Here is a 19,276-nt window from a genome sequence, read left to right as displayed (position 1 = left end):
ATGTACAAGTTGATCATGATGGTGATGATTTGCATGATGAACCTACACCTCAACCTGAGGTGCCAGATGCAAAAGTTCCACCATATGTTAAAGTTCCACCTAAACCACCAGTTGAGCCTGAATTGAGAAGATCTACTAGAGAGCATCATCTCTCTCAGAAATACTCTCCTCATGAGTATGTGATGAACACTCAGACTGAGGAGCCAGAGGGCTACCAAAAAGCTATGTCTGATGAGCATAAAGAAGATTGGCTGAAGGCTATGCAAGAAGAAATACAATCCTTGCATGAGAATTATACTTTTGAATTGGTGATGTTGTCGAAGGGTAAAAGAGCATTCAAAACTAAATGGGTATTCAAATTGAAAGTGGATGAAAATGTTTCATGGCCAAGGTACAAAACTCGGTTGGTTGTGAAAGGCTTTGAGAAAAAGAAAGGTATTGATTTTGAGGAGATTTTTTCTCCAGTTATGAAGATGTCCTCTATTCGAGTTGTGCTTGGATTAGCAGCTAGCTTGAATTTATAGGTTGAGTAGCTTGATGTGAAAACTACATTCCTTTACGGTGACAAAGATAAAGAAATTTATATGGATCAACCAGAGGGTTTCAAGGTTAAAGGAAAGGAGCATTGATAAACCACTATTTCATGGTTTATCTTGTGCTCATTTGAGTGGTTTTTATCAAGTCCTTGCCCACTTATTCATATGATTTGCATGATTTTACAATTCCTTCCTAGTTCTATTCTATGGTTGAAAACTTGCTTCCTAAGCCTTTAATTTGTATATTTTAATTCTCCTTTATACCATTCGATGCCGTGATCTGTGTGTTCAGTGTTTCAGGCTTTGTAAGGCAGGAATGACTTATAGGATGGAGAGGAAGCTTGCAAAAATGAAAAGAGCAAAAGAAATAAAGGAGACAACCAGCGAGCATCGACGCGCACGCATGACTCACGTGTGCACGCAATCTGGAGATTTTACAGTGACGCGTGCGCATACCTGACGCGTACGCGTGGATTGAAGTTTTGCTAGACGACGTGTGTACGTGCTTGACGCGTACGCGTGACACGCGAAGATGACCAGCGATGCGTACGCGTGACTGACGCGTACGCGTGACATGCACGATTTGTAGAAATAACAGAAAACGCTGGAGGCGATTTTGGGCCAAGTTTTGACCCAGTTTCCGGCCCAGAAACATAGACTAGAGCCAGGAAACGAGCAGAGACTCAACACAAATTCTCATTAGCATAGTTTTAGTTTTTAGATCTGAATCTAGAGAAAAATTACTCTTCCTCTAGGTTTTCTTTTACATTCACATATTCTAACTTTTATGCTTTTGCTTTGGATATTGAAGAGTCATTACCTCCGTTGACGTTATTGTTCTAGTTTGTTTTCTTATTCCCTTACTCTTTCATATTCTTAATTCTTATTTAGAGTTACAATTGGATTATTTTTAGAATTTATTAATGCAAAGGATTGCTTTTACTTTTAATTAAATTGTAGTTATTGTCTATCATGTCTTCCTTTTATTCCCTATTTAATTCTGTGCAATTAATTTTCATGTCAATGGAGTAGATTCCCTACTTGACATCGGGGTTGATGAAAAGGAGAAACTTGAGTTGGAATGCTCAAGTGATTAGTTAAATTGGAAGTTGTTGGCTAATTCTCTATTTACTAGCGCTAGACCTTCCCAAGGGAGAGGACTAGGATTTGCAAATAAGAGTTAGCTTAATCACTTGACTTTCCTTTATTTAGTAAGGGTTAACTAAGTGAAAATAACAACCTCTTTATACTACACTTGAGAGAATTCCAACAAGGATGGAACTTCCAATTAATCATTTCCTCAGTTAAGACTTTTTATTCTGAATATATAATTCCTTTTTAATTAACAATTATTTATTTTCTGTCATTCAACTCTCAAATTTCTTAGAAAACTCTTGATTAATAAGATAGCACCCTTTTGTCAACTCGTTGGGAGACGACCTGGGATTCATACTCCCAGTATTTTTATTCTAAATTTGTGACAACCTTTCTAAATTGATGAGCGGATTTTAGCTGGTTAAGAACTATACTCACAACGCTATGTCTATATTGAATTCTTAATTGGCTAACTTCCGCCTCGCATCAATTTTTGGTGCCGTTGCCGGGGAGTTGCAATTCTGTGCTAAATTATTAGTTAGTGTACATATTTTTAATTTTTGTGTATTTTATTTTATTTTATTACCATGAGCTGTATGTTTCTTTCATTGAATGACGCGTTCACTGCCTGATCCGAGCTTAGCCGCATTTGATCCTGAAATTGAAAGAACTCTTTCACGTATTAGGCAAGCTCGGCGTAGGCTAGCCTCTAAGGGTGGTGAAGTGATTATTATCAATTCACCAGTCTCATCTTAGGATGAATCTGAAGCGTCATCTGAGGAAGAAACAAGCCCCGTTTCTACTAATCCGGTTGATTTAGGCGCAGGTAACATGGCGGCACCCAGGAGGATCACTCTCCAGGAGGTAGGAGCCCAAGACTTTACTCTGCAACCGTATCAAGTGCGTCACCCAAATCTACCTGCAGATTTTGAACTAAAGACTGCACTAATCAACTTGATGCCCAAGTTTCATGGCTTACCTGCTCAGGAGCCTATCAAGCACCTAAGCAATTTCCAGACAGCCTGTTCTACTATTAGGTGTCATGGTGTAGATGAAACTTCTATTTTGCTAACCGCCTTCCCAGTTTCTCTTGAGGGAAAGGCGAGGGAGTGGTACTACACTCAACCTGAAGCGACCGTTACTAACTTGGATACGCTCAGGAGAGAATTCATGGAAAAATACTTTCCAGCTGAAGTTACAGATAGACTGAGAAAAGAGATCTCTTGCATTATTCAAGGCAAATTGGAGACTCTTTGAGTATTGGGAGCGCTTCAAGAATCTTTTGGACGCATGCCCCATCATATGATTGACAAGTTAGTGTTGATCAGCTACTTCACTCAAGGCATGAAGTCTCGGGATAAGACCACACTAGATGGTGCAAGTAATGGTTCCCTGAAAAAGTACAAGACCGCAGATGAAGCGTGGCAACTGATCAGCGACCCAGCTGAGTCCACTCGGAATCACAGGCACAGGAATAATCATCCCAAGGTTGTTGCAAAGGTTTCTTCTAGCAGTGAGACTACTGCCTTCACACAGGCTATATGTGAGATGACCAACCTACTGAAGCAGATACAACTGAATCAACAACAACCTCAGTCTCCCTCACCACAACAAAGTCAACAGCTAGTTCCTCAAAGAGTATGTGGAATATGTGCTGATTACACTCATTACACTGACGAGTGTCCACAGCTCCAACAAGAAGATAACACTTTGGCAGCTACTCATAATTTCTATGACCGCCCAAATCAAGGGTACAATCAACAAGGCGGCAATTACAACCAAGGTGAAAACTACAACCAAGGCTGGCAAGACAACTCCAACCAGGGATGGAGAGACCATTCCAACCCGGGATGGAGGGATAATTCCAACCAAGGTTGGAGGGACAACTACAACAGAGGAGGCAGAGACAACAATAGAAATTAGAGATGGAATAACAACAACAGACAGTAGAACCAAAACCAGCTTTATAGAGCACCTCACCAAAGACAGTCCCAAGCACTTCAGAACAACCAACAGTAGGCCCCTCAGATCACTTACCTTCCTTCTTCTTCTCATGACAAAATGCTTCAGTCTATTGAGCAAAGACAAAAGACAATGGAGAACACACTTAGCTCCACCTTGAACGGTCTGACCTCTACTGTACAAGCTCTTGCCTCACAGATTGGATCAATGAATGCTTCCAATAATCAGCCTTCAAGCTCCAATGGAATTCCTTCTCAACCCTTACCCAACCCCAAGGGTGGCATCAACGCCATAACTTTGAGGTCCAGAACCACACTGCAAGAGAGAAATCAGGAGGAGCCAAGCCCACCAGAACACGTCCCAGTTGAAGACATAGTTGAAGTGGAAGATGCTGATGGGGAAGAGGAAGTACAAGACATAGTTGAAGAAGAAGTAGCACAGCCAAGGAATGGAGCACCAAAGGATGCAGAAGCTACAAGTGGCACCATTCCTGTTCCATTTCCACACCTTTCAAGGAAGTCCAGGAGACATATGGAACTTGATCCCAAAATGGTAGAAATTTTCAAAAAGGTTGAGGTAACTGTTCCTCTTTTTGATGTTATTCAACAAGTACCTAAATATGCAAAGTTTCTGAAGGATTTATGTATACATAAAGATAAAATTAATGAATTAGAAACTATTCCTTTAGGTAGTTCTATATCTGCTTTAATAGGAGGTATACCTGAAAAATGTAGTGATCCAGGTCCATGCATGGTTAACTATACCATTGGGGGTGTAATATTTTCTGACTGCATGTGTGATTTAGGAGCGTGCGTGAGTATTATGCCATTGTCTATATATGATGCTTTGAGGCTCCCTCCTTTAAAAAGGTCGGCAGCTCGTTTTGTTTTAGCAGATAAAAGCATCATCACTGTGGTTGGAATTGCTGAAGACGTGCTGGTGAGTATTAAGGGGCTCACATTTTCCATTGACTTCTATATCTTGGAAATGCCCCCCTATTGACTCAGGAAGACCATCATTAATCCTGCTTGGAAGGCCATTCCTAAAAACTTCAAAGTTCAAGCTGGATGCCTTCTCAGAAACTTACTCCTTTGAGATAGATGGCAGAGCAGTGAGTTTCAATTTGAATGAAGCTATGAAGCACCCTCCGGAAGATCATTCCATCTTCCAGTGCGACATCATTGATGAAACTGTAGCTGTAGTTCACCAAGAAGAAGTAGAAGAGAGGCATATGGAGCAAGGTCCAAGTATGGGGACACCCTCTAAACACAATGAGGACACTTTGCCATTATCACTAGCTCCGGATGATCCAGAGCCCAGCCATGAGCAGATAGTGGAATCAAAGTCCCTTCCACCCCACCTCAAGTATATTTACCTTGAGGATATTCAGAAGCTCCCAGTTATCATTGCAAGGGAACTCACTTCCCAACAAGAGGAGCAACTGCTCAGTGTGCTGAGAAGACACAAGAAAGTAATTAGGTGGAGCTTGGCAGATATAGTAGGCATCAGCCCTCAAGTTTGTGAGCACAGAATATTTTTAGAAGAGGGAGCAAGACCTGTCTGTCAACCCCAAAGAACACTGGATCCCACCATCTTAGAAGTTGTCAAGAAAGAAGTGACCAGGCTACTTGAAGCAGATATCATCTACCCCATCTCAGACAGTGAATGGGTCAGCCCAGTACAAGTAGTGCCCAAGAAGTCTGGAGTCACAATAGTAAAGAATGGGCATGGAGAGCTCCTGACAACTAGATTGCAGAATTCATGGAGAGTTTGCATTGATTACAGGCGTCTCAACCAAGCTACTCGCAAGGATCATTATCCCTTTCCATTTATTGATCAGATGCTTGACCGCCTATCAGGTAAATCCCATTACTGCTTTTTAGATGGTTATACAGGCTATTTTCAGATTCATATAGCTCCTGAAGATCAGAAGAAGACTACTTTTACATGTCTCTTTGGAACGTATGCATATAAGAGGATGCCTTTTGGCTTATGTAATGCACCGGCTACTTTTTAAAGATGCATGATGAGTATCTTTTCAGATCTTATCGAGAGCTGTATGGAAGTTTTTATGGATGATTTTAGCGTATATGGTGATTCCTTTAACCTTTGCTTGGATAGTTTAGCTAGAGTATTAGATAGGTGTGTTAGTTCAAACCTTGTTTTAAATTTTGAAAAATGTCATTTTATGGTAAAACAAGGGATTGTTATAGGACATGTTGTCTCTAATACTGGTATTTCTATAGATCCAGCAAAGGTAGATGTCATTTCTAGTTTACCTTACCCCTCCTCCGTGAGGGAAGTCCGTTCGTTCTTTGGCCATGCAGGTTTCTACAGGAAATTTATCAAGGACTTCAGTAAGGTAGCATTGCCTTTATCTAAACTACTGCAGAAAGATGTTGAGTTCGAGTTCAGTGAGGATTGTATGCAAGCATTTGATAAGCTGAAAATCACCTTGACTCAAGCTCCAATTGTGAGAGGACCAGACTGGAGCCAGCCTTTTGAGATTATGTGTGATGCCTCCAACCATGTAGTAGGAGCGGTGTTGGCTCAGCACGAAGATAAGGATCCTTTCATAATTGCTTATGCGTTTAAGACCTTAGACACTGCTCACTCTAATTACACTACCACTGAAAAAGAGCTTCTAGCTATTGTTTTTGCTCTGGATAAATTTCGAGCCTATTTACTTGGTACTAAGGTGGTATTGTACTCGGACCATGAAGCTCTAAAATATTTATTAGCTAAAAAGGAGTCCAAACCAAGGTTAATACGTTGGATACTGTTGCTGCAAGAATTTGATTTAGAAATTAAGGATAGGAGTGGTAACCAGAATTTAGTGGCAGACCACTTGAGTCACCTTGAGCACATTAAGGATGACTCCACTCCTATCAATGATGCTTTTTCATTTGATAGCTTGCACGCAGTATCTGAAGTAGTTCCTTGGTATGCACCTGTAGCTAATTATCTAGTTAGCCATACTTTCCCTCCTAATTTTACTAAGCATCAAAGGGGCAAGCTAAAAAGCGAGTCTAAATATTATATATGGGATGACCTATATTTATGGAGGTATGGTGCTGACCAGGTAATTAGAAGGTGTGTGCCTCAATTAGAATTCCAGTCCATTTTAGAGGCCTGCCACTCTTCTGAGAGTGGAGGACATTTTGGCCCTCAAAGAACAGCTAGAAAAATCTTAGACTGTGGATTCTGGTGGCCCACTCTTTTTAAGGATGCTGCTACCTTTTGTAAATCATGTCCCCCATTCCAAAGGTTTGGGAATATATCCAAGAGGGATGAGATGGCCCAACAGATTATGCCTTTCTGTGAAATTTTTTATGTTTGGGGTATTGACTTCATGGGTCCATATCCAAACTCTAGTGGTTACCTTTATATACTGTTAGCTGTAGATTATATTTCTAAATGGGTGGAAGTAATTCCTACCCGTACTGATGATGATAATATTGTTGTTTCCTTTGTTAGAAACCATGTTATCTGTCGCTTTGGATCACCACGAGCTATCGTGAGTGATCAAGGCACTCACTTCTGTAACAGGAGGTTAGTAGGATTACTGAAGAAACATGGGACAGTTCACAAAGTGGCAACAACATACCATCCCTAGACCAATGGACAAGCAGAGGTATCTAAGAGAGAAATAAAGCACATTCTGGAGAAGATAGTAAAGCCTCATAGGAAGGACTAGAGCACCAGACTTGTTGATGCGCTCTGGGCGTATCAGACAGTGTACAAGACACCCATTGGGATGAGTCCCTTCCGCTTGTGTACGGAAAGGCTTGTCACCTTCCAGTAGAGGTAGAACACAAGGCTTTCTGGGCTGTGCGGGAGTGCAACATGGGATTCGAGCAAGTTGGCGCTGAAAGGAAGCTGCAACTGGCAGAACTGGAGACTCTTCGACTTGAAGCTTATGATAACTCCAGATTATACAAAGAGAAGGTGAAGACCGTGCATGACAAGCATATCAAAAGAAGAGAGTTCAGACCGGGAGATCTGGTTCTCCTTTACAACTCCAGGCTGAGACTCATGCCAGGCAAGCTGAGATCCAGATGGAAATGTCCCTATAGAGTGGAGAAGGCAGAGCCATATGGAGTCTTCCACCTGCGTCATCCTTCAAGTTCCAATTGCATCAAGGTCAATGGACATCGCTTAAAGCTTTATCATGGTGAGAAGATGAAGGAACACAAAGAGCTAGAGGTCTTCCTCTTGGAGGACCCACCAACAGAAGCAGAATGAGCTTGAAGACCGTCTAACTTAAGGACAAAAAAGCAAAGTGCTAGGTGGGAGACAATCCACCATGGTATGATCGTTCTTTTTTTCTCTCTTCTTAATTTCGTTTAGTGACTCTTCTCATAATTTCGGCATAAAGTCTGCATTTGCATATGCATTTTGCATAAAAAAAAGAGAAAGCACACGATGCGCAAGCGTCGCTGATGCGTACGCGTCATATGTGCATGCAAAACAAAGAAGAACCAAACAGAGAGTTGCGCGGGAGCATGGCTGGTGGCATGCCTTAGGCACAAACACGCCTACGCGTACGCGTCCCCGACGCGTACGCGTCGCTTGCGAAAACCCCAGCTCACGCATACGCGTGACCCTGCAAATCGGTGTAAACAAGGTTTGGGCAGAGAGTTGTGATGGCTTGATGCTGGAATAGTGCTAGGAGCACAACGAACGTCACGCGTGCGCGTCCCTGACGCGTACGCGTCATTTTCCCCTCCAGACCATCCACGCGTGCGCGTCTCTGACACGCATGCGTCGGTTGAAATTAGCGTGATCCATGCGTCCGCGTGCTCCACGCGCACGCGTCGCATGCGACACACAGTTTAACTAGATCTGCGCCAGAATTCTTATCTTTTCTTCCCCAATCCTAATTCTTTCTTCTTCCTTCTTTCTTCTTTATTCTTTCTTACTTTCTACTACTTTCTCACTCCTTCTTCATCCCCTTTCATCAAGGTTCTTTTCTTCTTTCCCCTTTTACTCTTCCATTATTACTTTAATTTATATTCCCTTCTTCTTTTTCTTTTTAATTTCATAATCTATGATTTCTTAGTCTTTCTTTTTCTTTTTATATCCTTTTACTTGGTGTTAGAAATTTAATTGGGTGATTATTTTTTTCTATAATTTCTTGTAGATTATTAAGGAGTTGTTTGACAATTATCAATAATTATTTTTGGGTTGTATGCATGTTCAACTTTAATACTTTCAATAATATATTTACCATGCATACTAAGTGTTCATGAAAAAGCCCGTATGGCATTGTGCATTTTTAATTACTCTATCATTCTACTCTAATGCCTCTTTTTCACAAAACTATTCTAATATTTTATTAATTGAATATAACTGTCAATACAAACGTGATGGTCAGTTTGTTACGAGTGATAATACAATTTAGTTTTTGATGCTTGATCTATGCTACTCATGCCTTTGCCGGCATGCTAATAAACATCTTGCATCTACTTGCCATAACATGCACTTGCTATATTTCCATTGATGAACTTATCACATGTAGTCGCGACCATGTGTTAACGACATCCTTTTTTACCATGCAGTGCTTATCACTTATACTGTCCTCCTCCTTGCTTTAACGCTTGGCTTTACATGTTACTTACCTTTTCCCTTTTCAGGATGGCCACCAAGAAGGGTAAAGAGAAAGCTGCTCCCAAACCACCGGCATGGAGAGGAACAAAGAGAGCGCTAGCTGCGAAACCATCCTCAACATCAGTCAAACCATCCACAAAGCGAGTCAAGAGGATCATCAATGTCGATGAAAAAGATAAAGCCTTTCCAGCAAAGGACACTGCGCGGTTCACTAACCACTACTGCGAGCAGATGTTCCCCATCCTAGCTGAGCAGAACTATAACAATGAGCACCTACTCATCCTCCTGACCCACATTGTTGATTTTGTTGAGTCCCGCATTGAGCGCAGACAATGGGGATTTTTACGGAGACAGCCACGGCAGGTTAACCTTTCATGGGTAGTTGAATTCTACTCCAATTTCCACATGCCAACCCTGCAGTCTGTTTATATCCGTTAGAAGCAAGTCCCTATTTCTAAAGAGGTAATTCAGCAAGCCTTGGATCTTCCCCCTGCTCCAGAAGGATTGGACGCATACCAAGAAGCCTCTTTCAAACGCCAGACATACCAATTTGACTGGGACGCCGTCCTCAGAATTATAGCACAACTTGGCAACAGATGGATCTATGGATACCATCGATCCCGACCTAAAGGAATATTGGCTTCAGCACTCACCTTGGAGGCTCGAGTGTGGGCACAGATTATGTCCCACTACGTCTTTCCGAGCACTCACGAGTCCTTCTTCACTGTAGATATGGTTGTTCTCCTCTGGTGTGTCCTTACAGACCAGCCTCTCAACCTACCAAGACACCTTCGGGACGCCATGGGACACGTACAGATTGCGGACAACCTACCCTTTCCCGCCTTAGTTTCAGATCTAGTCTCGGCAGCCAGAGTCTCCTACAGAGCTGGGGACACCAAGACCATACTTCCGCGGGATGATCAGATTGTCCCCAACGGGAAGTACATCAGACCTCCAGCAGCCACTATTAGCCGGACCGCAGACCCGGCCGGAGATATCCCTTCTCCTTTCACATCACAAGCACCTTCAACAAATCAGCTGCTCCTACAGATACTTCAGAGGTTGGACCGGCTTGACCGGCAGGCAAAGCGAATGGAACGCCGTAACAAGCGCCAATTTACATTCCTCAAGGAGCTGATTGTTGGCAACTACCCACCTGAAGAAGAACCAGACACTCCGGACTCCACTTCATCCACCAGCACAGGAAGCCATGTAAATCCCGAATGTGGAGATGCTACTACCAGCCCCCCTTTGTTCCTGACTGATGGCACCGAGAATGGTGCCAAGCTTTAAGTGTGGGGAAGTCGGTCAGTACTTGACTTCCGGAGGTAAATGCTTTTCCTTAACACCAATATTTTAGTTTTTCTTTTGTTAGATAGAATAGATTGCATGATAATAATAGGTTGCATGTATGTTTGCTTGGTTAAAGTAATTAAAATTTCTTTTCAAGACTCCATTTTATGATATTTCACTAATTTAGATTGAAAATTTTTTTGTGTTAAACTTGTTTGAAGACTGTAAATTGGAACATGAATTATAGCTAAGAACACACAACCCAGTGAGATTTTTGAACCTAATTGTATGGTTACACTATTTAACCAAGATATTTTATTCTCGTGTGTTTTCTTCTCTATGATTGTAATTTTTATTTTGTTCCACTCTATATGTCCAATGTTTAATGTGTTATATGCATGCATATGATTGAGGCCATTATTCTATTAGCTCACTTATCCCAAATAGCCTACCCCTTTCAATTACCTTTGTTAGCCACCTTGAGCCTTTTAATCCCCATTTGTTCTATATTTTACCACATTACTAGCCTTAAGTAGAAAAACAAATTAAATACCCCAATTGAATCTTTGGTTAGCTTAAGATAGTATGTTAACTAAGTGTGGGGAAACTGTGGGAACTTGGGTTAATGAAAGTGTACAATGTTTAAATAATAAAATATTGAGAATTTGGGTACCTACTCATGTGAGACCAGAAAAATTAAAAATCCATGTGCATTGATAATTATGTTTACTTTTAATTAAAAAAACCAAAAATATTCAATAAATAAATAAATAAGGGGACAAAATTACCCCAATGTTAAGTTAATGAAAAAAATCAATGCATATGTGATAAATTAAAGAAAAGTTGATGCATGAGTATGAGATGCAAAAATGAGAATTTTGGGTAGTTAGGCATCATTTAAGAAGTATATAGAGTATGTATAGGTGAGAGCTTAGGTTAGTCAAGGATTCAATTTATAACTCACTTAGCCATATATATACCCTCACCTTTACCTTAGCCCCATTACAACCTTGAAAAGACCTCATGATGTTTGCATTGGTACATTAAATATTTGTTGATTGGTTAGGTGAAGAACAAAGTTTAGAAAGCATGACTAGAGAAGAGTAGAGTGATTACCTTATACACTTGAGTGATTAGAGTGCACATACACTACCAGTGAAGGTTCAATGCTTAATTCTATGTTCCCTGCTTTCATAAGCTGTCTACTTACAAGTCTATTTGTATTTACTGTATGATTTAATTAGTGATATCTGATTTATATGTGTCTTGGAAAACTTATTTACTTTAAACCAAGTATACAGAATCATCTTAGGATATAGCTACATTCATACATAAGTTGCATTTCATGAGTCTTGTTTTTCCCTATCTATTCTTTTGATCTCCTTGAGCTAAGCATGAGGACATGCTAATGTTTAAGTGTGGGGAGGTTGATAAACTACTATTTCATGGTTTATCTTGTACTCATTTGAGTGGTTTTTATCAAGTCCTTGCCCACTTATTCATATGATTTGCATGATTTTACAATTCCTTCTTAGTTCTGTTCTATGGTTGAAAACTTGCTTCTTAAGCCTTTAATTTGTATATTTTAATTTCCCTTTATACCATTCCATGCCGTGATCTTTGTGTTCAGTGTTTCAGGCTTTGTAAGGCAGGAATGGCTTATAGGATGGAGAGGAAGCTTGCAAAAATGGAAGGAGCAAAAGAAATAAAGGAGACAACCAGCGAGCATCGACGCGCAGCATGACTCACGCGTGCGCGCAATCTGGAGATTTTACAGTGACGCGTGCGCATACCTAACGCGTACGCGTAGATTGAAGTTTTGCTAAACGACGCGTGCGCGTGCTTGACGCGTACGCGTGACTGACGTGTACGCGTGACATGCGCAATTTACAGAAATAACAGAAAACGCTGGGGGCAATTTTGGGCCGAGTTTTGACCCAGTTTCTGGCCCAGAAACACAGACTAGAGCCAGGGAACGAGCAGAGACTCAACATAGATTCTTATTAGCATAGTTTTAGTGTTTAGATCTGAATCTAGAGAAAAATTACTCTTCCTCTAGGTTTTCTTTTACATTCACATATTCTTAGTTTTATGCTTTTGCTTTAGATATTGAAGAGTCATTACCTCCGTTGACGTTATTGTTCTAGTTTGTTTTCTTATTCCCTTACTCTTCCATATTCTTAATTCTTGTTTAGAGTTACAATTGGATTATTTTTAGAATTTATTAATGCAAAGGATTACTTTTACTTTTAATTAAATTGTAGTTATTGTCTATCATGTCTTCCTTTTATTCCCTATTTAATTCTGTGCAATTAATTTTCATGTCAATGGAGTAGATTCCCTACTTGACATGGGGGTTGATTAAAATGAGACACTTGAGTTGGAATGCTCAAGTGATTAGTTAAATTGAAATTTGTTGGCTAATTCTCTATTTACTAACGCTAGACCTTCCCAAAGGAGAGGACTAGGATTTGCGAATAAGAGTTAGCTTAATCACTTGACTTTCCTTTATTTAGTAAGGGTTAACTATGTGAAAATAACAACCTCTTTATACTACACTTGAGAGAATTCCAACAAGGATGGAACTTCCAATTAATCATTCCCCCAGTCAAGGCTTTTTATTCTGAATATATAATTCCCTTTTAATTTACAATTATTTATTTTCTGTCATTCAACTCTCAAATTTCTCGAAAAACTCCTGATTAATAAGATAGCACCCTTTTGTCAACTCGTTGAGAGATGATCTGGGATTCATACTCCCAGTATTTTTATTCTAAATTTGTGACAACCTTTCTAAATTGATGAGCGGATTTTAGCTGGTTAGGAACTATACTCACAACGCTATTTCTATATTGAATTCTTAATTGGCTGACTTCCGCCTCGCATCAAGCATCTTATATGCAAGTTGAAGAAGAGCTTATATCGGCTGAAGCAAGCGCCAAGGTAGTAGTACACGAAGTTTGATTCCTTCATGGAAGGTCATGGGTATAGTAAGACTTCTTCTAATCATTGTGTGTATGTTAAGAAATTCTTTGATGGTGATTTTATAATTCTCTTGCTTTATGTTGATGACATGTTGATTGTTGGTCATGACATTAAGAAGATTGAAAGTCTTATGAAAAACTATAGTTGTCTTAGTAGAAATATACTGAGAAGATTTTAGAGAGGTTTAGCATGAGTAATTCCAAACCTGTTAGTACTCCACTTGTTAGTCATTTTAAGCTGAGTTCGCAGCAATGCCCTACAAGTGAGATAGAAAAAGCAGAAATGAAGAAGATTCCATATGCATCTGCGGTTTGTAATAGGCCAGATATTGCTCATGCTGTTGGAGTTGTTAGTCAGTTTCTCTCTAATCCTAGCAAGGAACACTGGCAAGCAATGATGTGGATTTTTAGATACCTTAATGGTACTTCCAGAGTTTCTTTATGCTTTGGAAGTGGCTAACCTGTGTTGGATGGTTACATAGATGCGAATATGACTGGGGATCTTGATTCAGGGAATTCTACTTTTGGTTATTGATAAACCACTATTTTATGGTTTTTCTTGTGCTCAATTGAGTGGATTTTATCAACTCTTTACCCACTTATTCATACTAATTGCATGAGTTTACATTCTCCTTCCTGATTTTGTGCTATGATTGAAAACATGCTTCTTTGGCCTTTATATTGCTAATATTAATCCTCTCTTATCACCATTAGATGCCTTGATATATGTGTTAAGTGTTTTCAGAGATTACAGGGCAGGAATGGCTTGGAGGATGGAAAGGAAGCATGCAAAAGCGGAAGGAATACAAGAAACTGAAGGAACTGCTAAAGATGTCCAGCCTGACCTCTCTGCACTCAAACGGTCATAACTTGAGCTACAGAGGTCCAAATGATGCGGTTCTAGTTGCGTTGAAAAGCTAACGTCCGGGGCTTCGATTTGATATATAATTTGCCATAGCTGTTTTGAAGTTAGGCGACGCGAACGCGTGAATGATGCGCCTGCGTCGCATCTGCGAACTTCAATCCGCGCGGACGCGTGGACGACGCCTCCGCGTCACTTGCCCGCGACCTGAACGTAACAGAAATCGCAGGGAGTGATTTCTGGGCTGCTTTTGACCCAGTTTTCAGCCCAGAACACACAGATTAGAGGCTATAAAGTGGGGGAATGCATCCATTCATAATCATGCTTTCATATTCACAAATTTAGGAGTAGATGTAGTTTTTAGAGAGAGATGTTCTCTCCTCTCTCTTAGGATTTAGTTTTAGGATTTAGGATTATTTCTTCTTCATCACAGGTTCAATGTTCCTTTAATTTATGTTTCTACTTTTATTTTATTGTTCTAATTGATATTTATCTTTTCACTTTAGCTTATGAACCTTCCCATGTTAAGATTTAAATGTTCTATTTAATATATTTTGAGGTATTTCAGTTTATGATTTTTTATTCTATTTATGAAGGCTTTTAATTTAATTTAGAAATTTCCCTTTTGGCTTTGGTTGAGTCATTGGAGACACTTGAGTTATCAAACTCATTGTTGATTGAAAATTGGAATTCTTCAAGAATTAATTCAAGTTCCAGTAACTCTAGCCTTTCCCAAGGAAAGACTAGGACCTGAGGAATCAAAATTAATTCATCCACTTAACTTACCTTCATAGTTAGAGGTTAACAAAGTGGAAGAAAAATCCAATTCTCATCATAATTGATAAGGATAACTAGGATAGGACTTCCAATTCTTATACCTTGCCAAGAGTTTATTTTATTATTACTATTTTATTTTTTTCTTATCATTTAACATACTGGTTCCTTACTTTCAAAACCCCCAATTTACAAGACTCATAACCAATAATAAGAACATACTTCCCTGCAATTCCTTGAGAAGACGACCCGAGGTTTAAATACTCGATTATCAATTTTAAAGGGGTTTGTTACTTGTGACAACCAAAACGTTTGTAAGAAAGGTTGATTGCTTGGTTTAGTAACTATACTTGCAACGAGAGTTTACTATAACTTCTAAACCATCAATCTTCAGTTCTTCAGTTATATGATGACTTTTGCAGGGAGAGTTGTGCCGTGGAAATCTCGACTTTAGAAATGTGTTGCTTTGTCTATTACAGAGGCAGAATACATTGCTATTTTGGAAGCTTCTAAAGAACTTTTGTGGATGAAGAAATTTCTACAAGAGTTAGGCATCAATAAAAAAATTTATATTATTTTGTGATAGTCAAAGTGCTATCCTCTAAGCAAGAATCCGACGTTTCATTCTAAATCGAAGCACATAGAGGTGAGGTATCATTGGATACGTCAAGCGCTTAAAATGAAGTCATATGCGCTTGAGAAGATCTATACTGATGATAATAGGTCAGATATGATAACTAAGAGCTTACCTATAATGAAGTTTGATTCCTGCAAAGAGAAGGCAGGCCTAGTGGAGTAACTTATCCCCACTTAAGTTGGTAAGGTGGAGATTTATTGTTGGATCTCCAAATCTCAAGTGGAACCACACAACTTTAAAAATAAAAATAATAAATAGTAAATAAATAAAAGAAAGAAGTGGCTTTTAGCAGAGAGAAAGAGAGAGAGAGAGAGAGAGAGAGAGTATTAACTCCATTTGAAAAAGAAAAGAAAACAGAGAGCTGGAATCAACGAAGAAAAAAAGAAAAATTAGGGAAAAAGGCATGTCATTTTGATTCAGTTGAACTGGTGTAGAGATGAATATTAGAATATAACTTGTGTAGAAGAAAAATTAGGGAAAAAGGCATGTCATTATGAAATTTTAGTATGTTATTTCTGGTGTAGAGATGAATATTAGAATATAACTTGTTACTTGTATTGCTTTGTGTTCAGTGGCTCAGGATTCCGGACGGGTTGGAGTGGTGCTCCGGGTGAGGAGGTGGGGATCAGCCTGGGATGGAGCCTGTGTGCAAAATGCATGAACCGACGATCTCCCGAGCTCCTCGTGAAGTATGGGGGGTGCCACCTGCAATGACACTCCGACGCCCAAGTCAGAAAGTACGCAGGTAGCTATGAGAGTAAAGGTGGTGGTGACGTACCCTGGGGGAGCGGTAGGACCCTCCCCATATATACCCTGTCAGAGGTGGGTCCTGCAAGGATAGACCCACCTTCCTCGAAATTTCCCCTCTCCAGCTGTTGCATGGTGAGCTGGCTTCAAGGAGGAGAGGTATCCAGGTCACCGCCCAAGTGGGTTACGCTCGCGTGGGTTGGGTTACTCGTGTGCTGGATCAGCTACTAGGCCAGCTGGGCCGGGCCGTAACACTTTCTCTTTTGTCTGATTTGAGATATCTACTTTTGTGGAGGGTTTATGTTGGTTCCATTAGTTTTGATGATGTTTTTTATTAATTATTGAGATGCCCTAGTGTCACTAGAAAGACTGATTGTGTATTTATTATTTTAATAGTAGAAGATTTTACTGGACTAGGTCCTATGAATTTTTTGTCCCTCTTTTTGGGGTATTTTTACGATAAAATTCTGGTATTTGATTATTTAATTTTTGGGGTAAAGTACTAAATTGATCCCCTACGTTTGGACGTAATTCTGTTTTGGTCCTTAAGGTTTATAGTGTTCTATTTGAATCCAAAAAAGTTTCATTTAGCTTCAATTTAGTCCCAGCGGAGGTCAAAGATAAATAATTAATGAAATGTCCTATGTGACAGCAGTATAAGGACAAGGTCGATAATCTAGAGAATAGGTACAAGCTCCAGAGGCACAAAATCAACCGTGGATACATCAATACATTTATTTATCATTTTTCTTATAATTAAAATAAAATATTTTCTATAAAACTAAAAAAATGTTAAATACATGTATTGATGCATCCACGGTTGATTTTGTGCCTCTGGACCTTGTACTTATTCTCCAAATTATCGACCTTGTTCTTATACTACTGTCATGTAGGACATTTTGTTAATTATTTATCTTTGACCTCACGGTGGGACTAAATTGAAGCTAAATGAAACTTTTTTGGATTCAAATAGGACATTTTAAACCTTAAGGACCAAAACAGAATTACGCTCAAATGTAAGAGACTAATTTAGTACTTTATCCTAATTTTTGTCATTATATTTGTTGCTTGGAGTATTTTTGGAGTTGCCTATTTAATTGCACAAGTTGTGAGAAAATTATTTTTGGTGCTTCTACTGTTAGACAGGATCTTACTGAACCTTAACTTTTCCAAAAAAGAATGAGATCAAATTCTTAGTTCGAACTCACTTTCCTTTTTAGTTATTGTTCCAATTCTCTCTTGTTGGTAATTATATTTCTTCTTTACTTGTTATTGAATGTAGTGGAAGATCTTCATTTTTTGCTTTCTATCCTAGATATGGACATATTATATTTTACCAATGTCGGATAAAATACTCTTACTTTTAGAAAAAAATAATAAAACTCCTTTTATCATAATGTAAAAATTAAAATGTACAATTCTACACAAGGTACACACTAAAAAAAAAAAGGCCTATGGTCACGGTAAAAAACCATGAGCATAGCTAGTAAAAAGGGTGACCATAGATCTATGGTCACGGTTTTGGACCTATGGTCACGGTTTTTTACTGTGGCATATTCTCTCGTGGCCATAGGTCTATGGTCACAGTTCTTTTATCTATGGTCACAATTTCTATGGTCACGGTTTCAATTTTCAAATTCTGACACTTTAGGCTATGTTTTTTCATCGTGATCATAGCCTTATCTATGGTCACGGTTTTCACTGTGACCATAGCCTTTATGGTCACCCCTCCTTAAAACTGTGACCATAGCCTTATCTATGGTCACGGTTTTGGCCGTGACCATAGCCTCTATGGTCACGGTTTTGGCCGTGACCATAGCCTCTATGGTCACCCCTCCCTAAAACCGTGACCATAGCCTTATCTTTGGTCACGATTTTCACCGTGACCATAGCATCTATAGTCACCCCACCTAAAACCGTGACCATAGCCTTAACTATGGTCACCCCTCCTTAAAACCTTGACGATAACCTTATCTATCGTCACGGTTTTTCGCCGTGATCATAGCCTTATCTATGGTCACGATTTTCACCGTGGCCATAGCTTATCTATGGTCACGGTTTTCACCGTGACCATAGCCTATTTTATTTTATGAGATTTAATTTTTTTAAAAGCATAATCACATCCCAAAATGATGATAAACACAAATAAATCTAAGAATGAGAAATTCAATAAATCTAAATGATAAAAATTTCATTAAAAACTAGATATCCATTACAACACTAATCAAAATAGGGTGTAATTAATCCATTACATGTAATATTGGATAAAGTCTCTTATCAAAAATTAAAGAACATATCAAAATAATACATTTAGATAACCAAAATCATTATAAGACCCATCTCATCTTATATTTGCTTAGAATATATTTTCTTCACATCATGTCTTCCTGCTAGCAAAACAAATAAACATGTTAGTAATGAATATGTAGTACAAGTTTAATAAGTCAATCAACATTAAAATTTCAACCACTAAACAACAAAGAGCATTTGCTAAGATTTTGAGCCACATAAAAAGGACATACTAAGTATAATAAGAACTAGCAACCTCCTACTAACAATTTTATATGGATTTAAACTTTGATTGGATTAATGTTAATTTTTTTTTATTTTGGCTTGGCTTGCAAGGCAGTTTTCCTAGGATACTTAATATGAGTAGCTGGTGCACGAAATTGTGATCATCAACAATGGTGCCAAAGACTTGGAGCTCTCAAACGTGAATTACACTTTGTCACAATTCCACACAACTAACCAACAAGTGCACTGGGTCGTCCAAGTA

At 39.2% G+C, this 19,276-nt stretch overlaps 1 pseudogene; it reads right to left on the bottom strand.

Annotated features, from left to right (window-relative positions):
• Positions 1-2,834: 2,834 nt before the first annotated feature.
• On the bottom strand, positions 2,835-2,935 carry LOC112752952 (small nucleolar RNA R71; annotated as a pseudogene).
• Positions 2,936-19,276: the final 16,341 nt, after the last annotated feature.

This window comes from Arachis hypogaea, chromosome 15, assembly GCF_003086295.3.
Source record: "Arachis hypogaea cultivar Tifrunner chromosome 15, arahy.Tifrunner.gnm2.J5K5, whole genome shotgun sequence".
Taxonomy (NCBI): domain Eukaryota; kingdom Viridiplantae; phylum Streptophyta; class Magnoliopsida; order Fabales; family Fabaceae; genus Arachis; species Arachis hypogaea.
Note: the sequence above shows the minus strand (reverse complement) of the source record. Positions and strands in the feature narration are given on the sequence as shown.